The sequence below is a fragment of the Hibiscus syriacus genome, unplaced genomic scaffold, assembly GCF_006381635.1.
Source record: "Hibiscus syriacus cultivar Baekdansim isolate YM2019G1 unplaced genomic scaffold, ASM638163v2 tig00112988_pilon, whole genome shotgun sequence".
In the NCBI taxonomy this organism is placed as follows: Eukaryota; Viridiplantae; Streptophyta; class Magnoliopsida; order Malvales; family Malvaceae; genus Hibiscus; species Hibiscus syriacus.
In genome coordinates, this window is record NW_024063432.1 from 1,177,789 (window position 1) to 1,192,975 (window position 15,187).

Consider the following 15,187-nt stretch of genomic DNA (forward strand, 5'->3'; position numbering starts at 1 on the left):
CTAATTCTCTTAATCACCTAAGATTTTTGTTCTTCAATCCTTTTATTCTTAGCTCTCTCTAGAGCTTTAACGCGATTAACCATTTCATGAAATAAGAACAATTTCAAAACCAGTAACACTCTTTTAATTTAATGTGCAAGCCTTAAACAATCAATCACATCCCTTTTATCATTCTTAATCAGAATCAACTCAACAATAATTCTACTTAACTTATCAAACTTACTTTCATACCCATGCATGTATAATTCCCTTGTTTCAAGCTCATATATTCAAGCTTTATTTATTTTATGAACTGATCATCCATGTACTTATTATTATTATTTTTTTAAACTCTTCTACAAACGATAACCACATCACTTGGTCTTTTAACATTCTTATGGTGACATTTGTTCACCATACTTTTAACTTACCCACATAGTAACGAAACTACTCAATTTAACTTCTTCACTTTGGAGAAATGAAAACTTTCTAATTTATCTTCCTATCATTTAATCAAATTTCCATAACAATGGAACATTTCTCAAATTCACCCTTGAGCTCGGGTGTTCTCAACTCTTTTCGATACATTCATTCTATGAATTATAGAAGTATAAAATTAAAAACACATCATAATATCATTTAACATCATGAAACATTCTATAATCTTGTACAGGCACGCTCTGAGGTTTTTCGCTCTTCTCCCTGCCTGGTCAGGGCAGGTGAATGCTATTACCTTCAGTATATTGCCTTATGCTTCACTTTGGAAACTCTTATGATCATACATTTAATATAACATAACAATTTAACTCTATTTACAAGACAGTATACTCCTTACACTATCAGATCAGAAAATTTTTCACTTTATGTTGGCATGTATACTTTTTACAACACTTTCGACTTCGTTTTTAGCCTAGAATCGACTAAACCGTAGCTCTGATACCATTAAATGTAACACCCCAACCCGTATCCGACCCGAATACGAGTCTGATATGTCACATTGACTTTTCAAAACCTTTTTCTTACAAAATATCAAAATATTTGAACTCATTTTAGGAAAATATCACAATATTCTATTAAATTGTGTTTCGTATAAAATTTCCAATAAAAAATGTATTTATGAACAGTAAAATATGTATGAACAGTACCGTATGAACAGTGATGAACAATACCTGCTACAGTACCCCGAATATTAAAATTTTCCAGATTTAAAGAGGGGAACTGATTCCCCTGCTACAGGGAATCGATACCATACTACAATACTTCTGTAAAATACGTATAAATTCATAAAAATTAAAACGTTCATCATCTTTCATTTACCATTTAAAAATATATGTTTAAAACATTACAAAATTCAATCATATGCTTTTACAAAACTGATTTAAAATATATCGTATTCAAACCCTTATTTACATGCCAACCACTATCCTTATTACAAAATACATACTATACATTTTTTTCTGATCTGATCTTTGTAAAGGAGAAACTGCCTGTCTTGCATGACTTTTACAAATCTTCCTATTCTCAGAACCTACGCGTGAAACAATCACACGCTAAGTCGTTGACTTAGTGAGGCATATAAAGCATAATTATATGTTAACTGTAACTTCTACAATGCATTAACATTTGATATTACCTTATCATACCAAAGTATATATTCTTTTCTGTAATATATACATACATGCACATATCATGTAACATAACATCATTAACATGCTTATCATTTCTCATTTTATCATCACTAATTTCTTTATATCATATAAGCATATGTTGAACATTTCCATATATATTATGGAACACATATATCATTTCATAACAAAACACACATAACATCATACAATTCATGTAACATATTTGATATCACCAAAAGCATATACATCACATATATTGTATTTGTTATTGTCTTTTATTAGCCCATGTACATTTTTTAGAACTTAAGGTATTCGAGTACATTGAGGATGTACACAAATGTTGTCACCACAGCTCGTATAAATTTGCACTGAAGTGCCACGTAGAATTTGTCCCTAATGACCGCGTAGAAATGCACCGTAGTGCATATAAGATTGTCCATAAGGACCACATATAAATTCCTTAAGAATCATACACATATACCAAGGATCAAGTAGGTGTCTCAGAAGACTTCATACGTGTTCCAAATAATACATATATGTCCCGAAGGACCACGTAGAATTATCCCGAAGGATCGCGTAGACCCTCGACCCTTGGCATGCCAACTATACCTCTAGATCTCATGACACATAACATGGGCATTATCTTTTATAATTATCACATATTCACATCAGCACATAATTCACTTACACGTAGAACATTTTCATATGAATCATATTCACATGTCACATAGATTATACCTTGTTCTTATGTCTTCTCATAGACATATATTCTTTCTCATGTAATCACATAGGTTCATATCATATAACATGTATCATGGGTTGCATATTTATATGCCACATATTTCATATCACTTTGCATAGAATCACATAGTTTGTTTCATATGGCTTAAAGAATTTCTCCTTTGTTCATATACATATGTTATATATTGTTTACATATATTCAAATATACCTTACATAGCACATAAGATAACATATCATGTATATCACATAGTTAATATCACATTTTTCATATATTCATGTAATTCAATATCACATATCACATATAATAACACATGACACCTATACACATTTTCATGTACTCATACACACATAAAGATCACATATATTTTAGAAATTACTCTTACCATAATAACTCTGTCATTGGCTCATTGCAAGCCAATGTTTGATCGATAACTTAAGTATAATTAAATTGCACTCACCTTAGCCTTGCTTTGATTCGATCATAATTCTTTGATTATTCCAGAACTTGTTTAGGCTCAATATCTACATAAATATAACAGTTCAAAACAGCTATCAGAAGCCTAAACCTTAAACTTGATGTTAATAACTTAATCCAGTTTAATGAACCAAAATTCTATTTTTCATTTAGGAGGAATCGATACCCCCCTAGGGGGAATGTGTACCCCCTGCGTAATCTGGAAATTTTGTTCAAGCCTAGAAATCACTGTTTATTACACGAAAATTCACTATTTTTGCTTCAATTCTTCATATTTCATCCTCTTTTATATTCTTAACTCATATATACATACTTAAACTAATTTATATTCATTTATTTCATCTTAAACCTCAAAATTCTATTCACCATATAGAAATCAATAATCATACCAAATTTTCAACATGTTCTAATTTCAATTCTATCACTTCATATCTCTTAATTAAGCTGATGACAAGTCGAATTTAACTTCAAATTCAACTTATCAACTCTATTTCAAGATTTCACTAAAAAACTCCAAATCTTTAATCTTCTCTAACTCCTTTATCTTTTGATTTTAAGATAACTTAAGCTTTCCTTAAGCTTAGTTATCATCTAATGATCAAAACCCAACCTTTAATTTAACAAATAATCAACAAAAATAAAAACTCACCTTTGAGTTGGGCTTCACGCACAAAGAAGAAATGAGAAGAAATGAATTCTGGAAACCTTGTTTTTGGTTTCCTTCACCCCCAACGTGTAAATATATATCCCTATCACATTTTTAATTCCTTAAATGATCAAATGACTATTTTGCCCTTTAATTCCTTTGATAACTACTAATAACTTTCTGAAAATATTCCCAAATACATCATTGAACTATTCAACTATTTTACTTTAATTACCAAATTCCGAAATTTTACAATTTAGTCATTAACCATAGTTTGGGATGTTACATTATAGTAATAAACAACTACCATGGCAAATAATTAGTTATAAAAATGTTTTTATTTTGATAAAATAATTTTAAAATAAAATAAGTTTAAAAACTTTTTATTAATTTTAAAATTTTTAAATTGTGTGAAACCCACAAACGTAAACGGGTAGCCCAAGCCGCTTCTACAAATTAAATCAACGTAACGGTATAAACCGTCACCAAATACCGCAACGCACCGCCTCGACGTGAGCAGTGTGGGCGGTTAATTTTTGAACTTCAGAAAGTTGCAACCTTTGATTCTTATGTAAACTTCCCTTCATCTCTTCGTCTTTCTTACACGTTCAAACGCAGAACAAATCAGGATTTTGTTTCATTTGTGATCAGAAAATTTTATAATCTTCTTCTTCTTGGCTATCGAAAATGGCTGCAGCGTCCTTCACTTCCCGTTTCAAGCAATTAGTCACCGCCGGTGCTCTCAGAGCCTATCTTGCAGAGTTCATTTCAACATTCTTTTACGTGTTTGCGGTTGTCGGTTCCGCCATGGCTTCACGTTAGTTCTTTTAATGGCTGTTTTCTTTTCATTTTTTTTAAAAAAGGACCATCTTCGACTTGTTTTTTTTTTCACCAGGAAAATTGACGTTGGAATCGGCGACGTCAGCCGGTCCGGCGGGTCTGGTGTTAGTTGCCATCGCAAACGCCTTTGCGCTGTCGTCGACGGTGTACATGGCAGCAAATGTTTCATGACGGTGTACATTGCTTTTAACATCTATCGACACTTATGGTCACCTAGGCCCATTAATCAAATTATTATTTAGAACTAATAATATTTAATTAACTGTTAAAACACGGTTAACCGCTAATGGTTAATTATTATTAACAGTTCGATTATTAAGTTATGGTTAATCTATTACAAATTTTTTCAAACATAAAACGACTTAAAATTTTTAAATTTTCATAAAATTTACGAGGATGGAAACATATATATTTGTAAAAAATCTTATTTCTTTATAACAGTTCGATATTTTTAACGGTTCGGATAATCAAAACCGTTTAATCTTAATAGTTAGCCTAATTAACCTTTAAAATGTAACGGTTATATCGATTAATGACTACGATTAACAGTAACGATTAATTTAAACACCCCTACTTGTTACAATATTGATGATGACTCTTAATTGTAGCACATAGTGAGAATATGTGGGACATGGCCTCTAAATTTTGAAAATTTTAATTCTAGACCTTAAAATTATTAAAAAGTTAATTTGGCCCCAAAATTTTATAAAAGATTCACATTAAGCTTTAAAATTTTTTAACGTTCTTAATTAAATTTCTCTCATAATTTTTAAAAATTCTCATTAATCCTCTAAAATTTTTAAAAATTTTAGGTTAGATCCCAATTTTTTTTTTGAAAAAAAAATATAAATAGAGCTCTTCAATTTAAAAAAATTTAATTTAAACCTCTATCTTTTTAAAACTTTAAATTGATTCCCTAAACTCTATTATCAAGTTCCGCATGTTTTTATTATAGCAATATTCTATTGTGAAACAACTTTAAATTCATACATATATTTTAGATTTTTAAGATTCGTATAAGAAACAATTTTGAGTGTTTTAAGTATTAAGTTTACGAATATATAATCACTCGTGTTGTAATCGTTGATGTTTGAATTACTGAAGAAATTAGTTCGTGCATATCGAATACATAATTAACTCTATATTATACCATTAATGAATACTATATACAATGTTAATTAATTTTAAAAGAAAATTTTGGCAGGTCGTAAATAATATTCCTTGTTCGTGGAAGCCTTAAAATGAAGGGTAATAGTCTTCTCCTCACCAACCTACCTTCCTCCTTCAACGTGCCCTCAACTTATGCTTAAACCTTGCATTTCCACTTCCTCTTTTAAAAACCCTATTCCTTAATCACCAAAACTCATCTCATCTTGATAACCAACTTCAACGAAAAAAAACTTATACCATGGAAACCTCTTCCACGCGCCGCCATCATTCGGAGACGAGGTCCGTGTCGCCACCGCACCTGCTGCGGAGTCGAAGTGGGACCATAGCCCTAAAAAGGGAACCGTCGATGATCAACTCGACCCCAAGATTAACTAACAGGCAGTTGCCCTAGAAATTTTAACTTATCATATATTTTAGATTTTTCTTTATATTTTTACCCTAAGTATATAATTTTACGTCCGCCCATGCTAACAGGTCGAAGTCGACAACGAGGCCGAGAACCCTAATAAACGGAGAGAATATCAACCCCACGGCGGTCCTATCGAGCATGCAGAAGAAGAGTAATCATCAAGAGAGTAGTACTAGAGATGGGTTCGTTAGATTCTTGCAGCGTGGCGGTTCGAAAACAAAGGGATCGTCAAAACCGGTCACGAATTCGCCCTCTCCGTCTGCATGGGCGTTGTCTCCGGGTAGGACTTCTCCGTTGATGGTGAAGATGGAGCCGCAAGGGTATTCTTTTAGGACAAATGAGGTAAGGGCTAAGTGCTCCAAAGGCGGCGGCGGCCGTGTAAGTGGGGTTTTAAAGTATTTCAGCGGCCAGAAGAAGAAGGTGTCACCTATACAAGAAGAAGAGTATCATCAATTTCGAGTTGTGTATAACAGGATGTTGCAATGGAGGTTTGCCAACGCTAGAGCTGAGGTTGCCATGGCCGCCGTGAATATAGATGCTCAGGTATCAACAATTCGCCATGGATATATATATATAGGTTTGATATATCATTTTAGTTTTACACTCATATTAGGATCATTTTAAATTTAAGAGTTAATGTCATAAGATGTCCTCAAATTATATCGTCATTCTAAATTAGTCCATAAACCTGTAAACATTCGAATTTCATCCTTAAACTATGTCCGCCATTCTAAATTAATTCTCAAACCTTTGAACATTTCAATTCCATCGCCAAACTATGACCTTCATTCTAAACTATTCCTAAAAACTTTTTGAACATTTCAATGTCATCCTAGACTATATGTCTATGCAAATCACATTCATTGTTAATAAAATCATTAGGCCAAGTTATATCATTATATGTTTTAAAAAATAAAATTTAGGTTAAACTATGGTTGAAACTAATTACATATTTTGATGAATTGGGGATGAAATTTGGAGATTTAAAAGTTTGTGGACCAATTTCAAATGAGGTACATACTTTAGGGATGAAATTAGAATGCTTAAAAGTTTAAGACTAAATTAAAATGAGAACCATAATTTGAGGTTAAAATTAGAATATTCAAAAAGTTAAAAAAACAATTTAAAACGAGATATGTAATTAACTTTAAATTTAATTATTTTATATTCGATCCATTTATGGTTAAATATATTTGAGTTTGAGATATGTAATTAACTTTAAGTTTAAAACACTTATATATATTTTTTACTCTTATATGTCTTACTCTTTTACTATATCAAAATAAATCAGTCAAATCTATCAGTCACCTTTTAGAGATAATTTTTTTATTTTCATTGATTAAATATATCTCTTAAAGCTAGTGGCGGATCTAGAAATATTTTTCAAGGTGACACACATGTATATTAATCACATAAAATTTTTATACATAGTAGGCACAACTAAAATTTCAGGGTGAACACAACTATTAAAATATGTAATTATCCGAAGAAAATTCAAACTTCATGATGGATATGTGCACACCTGTATCCTTAATGGATGCATTATGATTACAAAAGTTTATAATTTTTTTACTATTTACATTTCAGGACAAATTATTTGGTGTGTGGCTAAGAATTCTAAAAATAAGGAACTCCACGTTAGAAAAGAGAATTGTAGCAGAGAAACTGATTCATGAGATCAAACTACATGAAATCGTAGGGCCACAGCTACGTCTACTCAATGATGGGCGAAGCTTGAAGCCAAAAACTTCGAGGCCATCAGTCGGGTGATTCGGAAACTCTCAGCAATCCTAGTTAGGGTCCCCCTAATTCAAGAAGCCAAGGTACTTGTACCATATTTTACTTATCCCAAGTTGAATATTTAAGGCTAAAGTACACAAATGGTCCTCGATTATAGGTCGTTGTTTTGTTGAGTCATTCAATTATTAAAATGAATGTCCCTTGTTCCATATGTAATGGAGTAAGGGAGAGGTAAGATAGTAGGTTGCCCCCAACACTAGGTTGAGAGCATCTTCCGTAGGAGACCTCCGAATTATGAAATGCCCTCTATGGGACTCAATCCCACGACCTCAAGGTTAAAACCTTGTGCTCTACCAACTGAGCTGAATGGTCATTTCAGTCATTCAATTATTAAAAGTTATAAAATAGTCTCATGATTATATGGTGTTGTTTTATACCCGTTTGAGCCGGACGTTAACATGCTAGTTGGGATATGATAAAATAATATTTGAATGATGTCTATTGGTGCCACCGTTGCTTTCAAGCACTGGCTAAGGTAAACAGAAGTCAATTCACAGAATACAACTCAAATAGTTCTGGAATCAGATTTTATCATATCCCAACAAATAGGTCAACATCAGCTTATACGGTCGTCAATTTTTCAACAAAAAATGACGAATTTGGAACATATAAATAATTAGATTACCATTTTAGTAACTTTTAGTAATCAAGACTCAACAAAACAATATCTTATAATTCACTACTCAACGAAATAACATTATATTCTATTACAGGCCGACGTGGAGTCCATGCATGAAGCCATAAGTGCAGCCATTGAGGTAATGGATGGCATAAAAGCCAGCATTATAAACATCTTCTCACAGCCGGTGGAGAAAATGCTGTATTTAATCACTGAAGTTATAAGCATGGTGGAACAAGAGAAACAATGTTTGGAAGAAATGGAAGATGTTTTCACCTTGGTCCCTCCACAAATTTTTTTGTCTGAGCAGAGTCTAATTGTACATCTCATTCAAGCAGCTAAGGAATCATGGACAAAAGTATGATTTTGTGATAGGGGTGAATTTGAATTTTTAAAAATTTTAGGGGAGAACTTGAATTTATAAAATTTCAGAGAGACGAAAATAGACTTTCAACAAAAAATACATGAAAAAAATTAAAATATATAGGAATTTTAAAATTTCTGGGAAACGACTGCCTCCATCTGCCCCATGCATGTAAGGAACCGTGTACTGGTCGAATCGAGCGGTGAAATCATTTTGAGTTTAGATTATTTCGAAACCGATTTCTAATTTAGATAGATATAAGTTGCTATTTTGGTATGGTCAAATTAAATTTAAATTTGAGTGAATGGAATCAAATATTTAGGTTTAAATTAAAATCAACATGCATGTGTAGGGATGGACATGGGTCGGGTTGAGTTAGGTTTCCGATCAATTTGACCCGGCCTGAAAATTATAAACTCTCCCTCTGATCTGAACCTAATCCAAAAATTATAATCCTCCATTCGACCCGAACCCGACTTGTCCTTTTGAGATAAATCCTGAACCCGACTAGACCCGAAAGAAAACATTTATAAAAAAAATACTTTTATTCAATAAAAAATATGGATTTAATTAAAAAATAATATATATAGAAAGAGATATATTATTGTAATTATCTCTAAATATATCTAATAAAATTATATTTTTTGAATTAGGTCGGGTCAAATATTTTCACTCTAAACATAAACCCAGCCTAAAAATAGTCTCTAAAAAGTCTAACAAAACCCAAACCCAAAATCTTTTTAAAATAATCTGATCCGATAGTATTAAGTCGGATCAAAATCCATCGGATTCGGATCTCGTGTTCAACCATGTGTGTATGAAATCTATCACAGTTGATAGTCAGCGGGCCAAATAAGACCCACGAATCTTCATCAGGTAAGTTTCAGACCAACTAATTAATTGGTATGGGCCGTCAACTAAGAAGCTTCTCCAAAATTTGGCTTAACTAGAGAAATAATGTGGAAAAAAAAGTAGTATACAAACGATCCTCGATTATAAAGCGTTGTTTTATTAAATTTTTTAATTATTAAAAGTTATAAATTGATTCTATGATTATAGGTATTATTTTGTTGAGTCTCTAACTATTAAAAATTACAAAATAGTTCATCAATTATTAAAAATAAAATGGTCATCGGCTATAAGGCGTTGCTTTGTTGAGTCCCTCAACAGTTTTCAAAATTGTCACACGACTATTCATATGTTTCAAACTTGGCATTTTATCATATCGTCACCATGTTAATGTTCAGCTCAAACAACCAACAATTTTTCATTAGAAAATGACGAGTTTAGAACATATAAATAGTCGGATGATAATTTTGTAAATTTTTACAATAATGGGAGACTCAATAAAATAACGACATATAATAGGGATTATTTGTGTTATTTACCCAAAAAAAAGGAAAATCACTTCAATTTCCCACCATTTTCATTAAAACTCCGGTATAGCCTTCTGTGCTATAGAATCTAATGCCATGAACCACATTGCTTCCATTAACTACCACTCTTCTGTGGTGGTTTCCGCTTTGGCTCGGCTTCTTGCAGCATCGACACAATGCCCCTCATCGATGGCCGGTCCGCCGGGTTATGGCCGGTACATAACAATGCAATTCTAAGCATCTGCATCATCTCTTCCCTGACAGATGCACATGTTGCCCCTGCATTTCTATCCAAAATCTCAACAGTTCCGTCTTTGCTCCACTTTAGACCTCATCCGTTCCACAATGCTGTTTCCGTCGCCGAATTCCGAGTCCGCCGATCTTTTTCCGCTTACAATCTCCATTAACACCACTCCGAAACTATAGACATCACTCTTTTCATCAACTTGTAGGGTGTATGCATATTCTACAAAAACAAAGCAAATGATTCATCCCGATCCGACTTAAATTCGAATATAAATGAACCGAAAATTGAATAAAAAAACGAACCTGGAGCAATGTAGCCATAGGAGCCACCAATGACCGACATCGACATGGACTCGTAGTCATCGCCTTGGATCAACTTCGCCACCCTAAAATCCGCCACTCGAACTTCCATCTCGCCGTCTAATAAAATGTTACTCGGTTTAACATCACGGTGGACGATGACCGGATCGCAGTCGTGGTGAGATAACAAATGCCTTGAGCTACCCCGAGAGCGATTTTGTGCCTTGTCACCCAATCAACATCCAAATTGTCCCCCCTGTTAATGTTGCCATGCAACAAGTCATCAAGGTTTCCATTTGGCATGTATTCATAGACTAGCATGGTGCACTCCCTGTTGCTGCAACATCCTAGCAATCTCACTATGTTCCGATGCCGGACGTTCCCCAACACTTCCACCTCCGGTAATGGCCCTCTCCTCCGTCTCGCGGTGTCCTTTTGCTTACCCCACAATTTCTTCACCGCTATGATCTCGCCATCCGGCATCTCGGCTTTGTATACTGTTCCTGTCGACCCTATCCCTATGATCTCATCCGTCATTGACAGGTACTCCAGCACATCATCAGCCGTGAAATTCAACTGCTGGAAGGCGGTTAATTTCCACCGTCCAATCTCACGGTCGTCGATGAATCTGTGGCTGCAATGTAAACAGCGGGTCACTTCCACGAGAACAAACAAAGAGATGCACAATGCAGCTGCCACAATCCAAACTATAGCTCCAGCCGTTCTCTTAGGCTGCTTGTTATCACCAGCTTCCACTTCACGTGTATACATTGCCTCGGCAGGGCACGGTTTCGATACAATCGTACCGCAAAGTCCATTGTTGCCGGAAAACGATGAAGGGTGTAAATTACGAAATGTTGGACCGGACGATGGGATTGGACCGGATAAAAATTGTAGGAAACATTGAAATTTTCCAAAGTGCTACAGTTTTCGAAGCTCGAAGGGATGGTTCCGGTGAGTAAGTTACGGGAAGGATCAACCGAATTTATCAAAAAAAGCGACAACAACTCCAATGGAATCATCCCGGTAAGCGAATTGCTACTTAAATTCAAAGACAAAAGCTTTTGACGGTGATCAATGTCCGTAGGGATGCTTCCTTTTAGCGAATTACCTTGGAGTTCGATCTTGTACATGTTATTGCAGCCAACGAAATCTGGGATTTTACCTATGATCTTGGATGAGCTTGCTGAGAAAATTTGCAAGCTCGGTGAATACCATACAACATTCGGCAATTCATCGTCGAAAGAGTTCTCCGAGATGTTAAGGTACTGCAACAATGGTGCATGGCCAAGATCACGAGGAATCTCCCCCGTAAATTTGTTCATACTCAAATCCACAAATGTTCAAATTTTCAAGTGTCCAAATCCAAGTGGGATGGTACCATTGAGAATATTGTTTTGGATTCGTAATCTCGAAAGCAATGTGCACTTCACAAGGCTTCCCGGAAGCTCATGCGTGAACATATTGTTGAAAAGGATTAGTTTGAAAAGCTTGTTTCCATGGCAAAGATTCCGAGGGATTGGACCAGTTAGAGAGTTCGTTGAGACGTCAAGAGACAGAAACTTCCCATTTGAACCTAGCTTCTGTGGGAGAATGCCGCTGAAATAGTTATCCCACAGAAGTAATGTGTCGAGATTCGGTAACTCACCGATGCCTTGCGGGATAGTACCAGAAAGATTGTTGTCGATTAAGCTCAGCCATGTTAACTCAGTCAAGGAAGCCAACTCTTGTGGGATTGTGCCACTGAGTTGGTTACCAGATAAATCAAGAACCTTCAAAGCTTTCAACTTTGTGTAACTCACTGGGATTTCACCATTAAACTTGTTCTTAAACAAATACAAAGCATCCAGCTTGGTTAAATCACCAAGTTCTCGAGGAAGTGGACCCGAAAGCGAACAATTCGAGATGTCCAAGTACTTGAGATTGGACAAGAGTGAAAATTCCACTGGTATCGTGCCAGTGAAAGCATTGTAGCCAATCTCTATGTGCTCAAGAATCCCAGTTCAGATGGTAACGTGCCTTCCAAGGCACTCCCTGCCAAGTCAAGCAACTTTAATCTAGTAAACCTTCTATAGCCAACTGGTACCACGCCTTCAAAATAGCTACCACCGAGATTGAGTCGCTCCAAGAACCATAACCATACGACATCAAGCGGCAACGGTCCGGTGAAATCGTTACTGTATGCATTAAAGATTTTGAGCAACTTAAGCTTGGAAGCACCGGGTAGGAATGTGGCATTGAATGAGTTGTGGCTTATGTCAAGAGTCTTAAGTTGAGTTATTAATAAGTATATACCTCTTGTAGGTATAGTTCCTCGAACTCGAAAATTTTAAAACGAAGAATATTTTCTTTAACCGCTAAAACCACTTAATAATTTTCGTATAATTTCACACTTTGTGTGATTCCGTGAACTGCCAAACCAAAATAGGGTCACATACTCCGGAATAATGTAATCGATGAACTTGTTTTATTGTCTTCTTTCTGCACTGAAAACGATATGTTATAGATGAATTTGATGCAACTCCTCGAGCTTTTTCATCAGCCTTATTGTCGTAACCGTCTTTCGGGTGGGCCCCGGAATTGGGCTTCGACTTGGATTAAATGCTTAGGAGTCGCCACCGATTATTTTAAAACGATATTTAGGTAGATCGGATACCATCTTACTTGATCTGCATTTTACCAGAAATATGTCGGGCTCGAGAGTCGATTACGGTCAAGGAAGGATTAGCACCCTTGAACCGCCCTTTCGGTACTATATAATTCCCAGTTGTCTTAATTTAAGAAAATTGCAAGTTTTAATTAAAAAGGTAAAAATTGATCTGAATTACCTATGATTGATTGAAAATGTACCCCTTATGCTTCTTCTTTAATAATCGCAAAAATGATTTGAATATCACAACTCTTTGTGGAAATTTTGTGATTGCCGAATGCACTGCTCGAAGATTTGTGTAAAATAATTGCAAAAGTTTATTTGTATTTCCTCTGAAATCGTATGAAATTCTTATGAAATTTTTTCCTTTTGTGCGTTCATTACATAATATATATAGCCAAAAGAAAAAGCTATTTTTAGAGTTTACATTTGAGTAAAACACTGATGTTGGTTGCTCTGTTTCATGCGTGGCGTTGGTGACGCTTTCCTTGCGCCGGAGAACTCGGAGCCGCTGGAGTGTTGCCGTGAAAAACGGGGTTGTTGAGAGGCATGCGACCGTGGAGAATGAAAAACGGGGCGTGCGGCGCTGACTTGGAACGAAAGAGCTAGGATTCTGGAAACCCTTGTTTTGCAATTCGGGCTGTGCATTTGGGTCGCTGCTGGGCCATGCATTTCAGCTTCATTGGGCCTGACACAATGTAAATAAAATGGTGTAAATAAATATATTATATAATAATATTAATCAAGGGGACGGAATTAAGTGTCTTCACTTATCTTTCCTTTTTCTGCCCTCTCTTGGTGCCTTTCAACATTGGCTTGCATTTCAGAGCTGATTCCTTAATGAATTAGAGATGGACCGAGGAGAGTATTGGGGTGCAGTTTCATCCTCTAAAAATTAAGTTTCTTTTTTGTATTTCGTACCGCTTAAGATTTTATAAATTCGTACCTTCTAAATTTTTAATATAATTTTTTAACTTCATATCCATAAAATAAATTCATGCGTCCAGGGATAGACCTAGGCGGAGGTGGTCGCCCCCTAAAAATTTAAAGGCTTAAGGGTCGCCTTTGCCCATATAGTAGACCCTATTAATCATTTTCGTCTCTATCGTATTTTCGCATCAATTTAACCATCAAAGTTGTTTAATTGCATCAATTTATACCCTAACATTAACTTAAAACCCTAAATTCTAAATCCTAATAAATTTTGAACCTTAAACCCTAAACTAAAACCCTAAACAATGGTAGACATTTTAAAAATTGATGCAATTGAATAACTTCGAGTGTTAAATTAATGCGAAAATGTGATAGTGACGAAAACGATAAATTGGGTCAACTACATGGGCAAAAGTTACCCTTTTGCCAAATTTAAAATTATCATATATTTTAGATTTTTTTCTCTGTATTTTCTATTAAAAATATGTTTTCGCCCCACATAAAATTTTATAACTTCAAATTCACCCCTTGAAATTTTATAAATTCAAATTCATTCCCTTAACACAAAATCTTGCATCCATCTCTAAATGTAACATATGTTTTGGGAAGAAAATAAATTGCATTAAGGGTCCGTTTGTTTCAATTAGAACGTTTTCTGGAAAACGTTTACTCGTTTTCCAGTGTTTGGTTGGAGGAAAACTGGTTGGTTAACGAAAAATATTTTTCTGGTCAACAGAATTTCCTTTGTGTTTTCTGGAAAATGACTTACGGTCTGAACAACTAGTAGAAAAAGAGTTTAAACAACATCTTCCAAACATCGTAAAATGTTTTTCAGAAAATGTTTTTCAGAAAATGTAATTCATTTTACAGAAAACATTTTCTGAAGAATATTTTCAGTGAAACAAACGTACTCTAAGTTCAAAGTCTTCTTCCATTGGCTGCTTATTAGATAAGAACGCAACATTGTCAAAACTTGCAAAGCTTTGCATGAGATTCGTTTTCTCTTCCAT

At 34.7% G+C, this 15,187-nt stretch overlaps 2 pseudogenes; one reads left to right on the forward strand and one right to left on the reverse strand.

Moving 5' to 3' along the window:
* Positions 1-4,157: 4,157 nt before the first annotated feature.
* On the forward strand, positions 4,158-8,672 carry LOC120185096 (annotated as a pseudogene).
* A 1,491-nt stretch (positions 8,673-10,163) lies between these two features.
* LOC120185098 lies at positions 10,164-15,187 on the reverse strand (annotated as a pseudogene).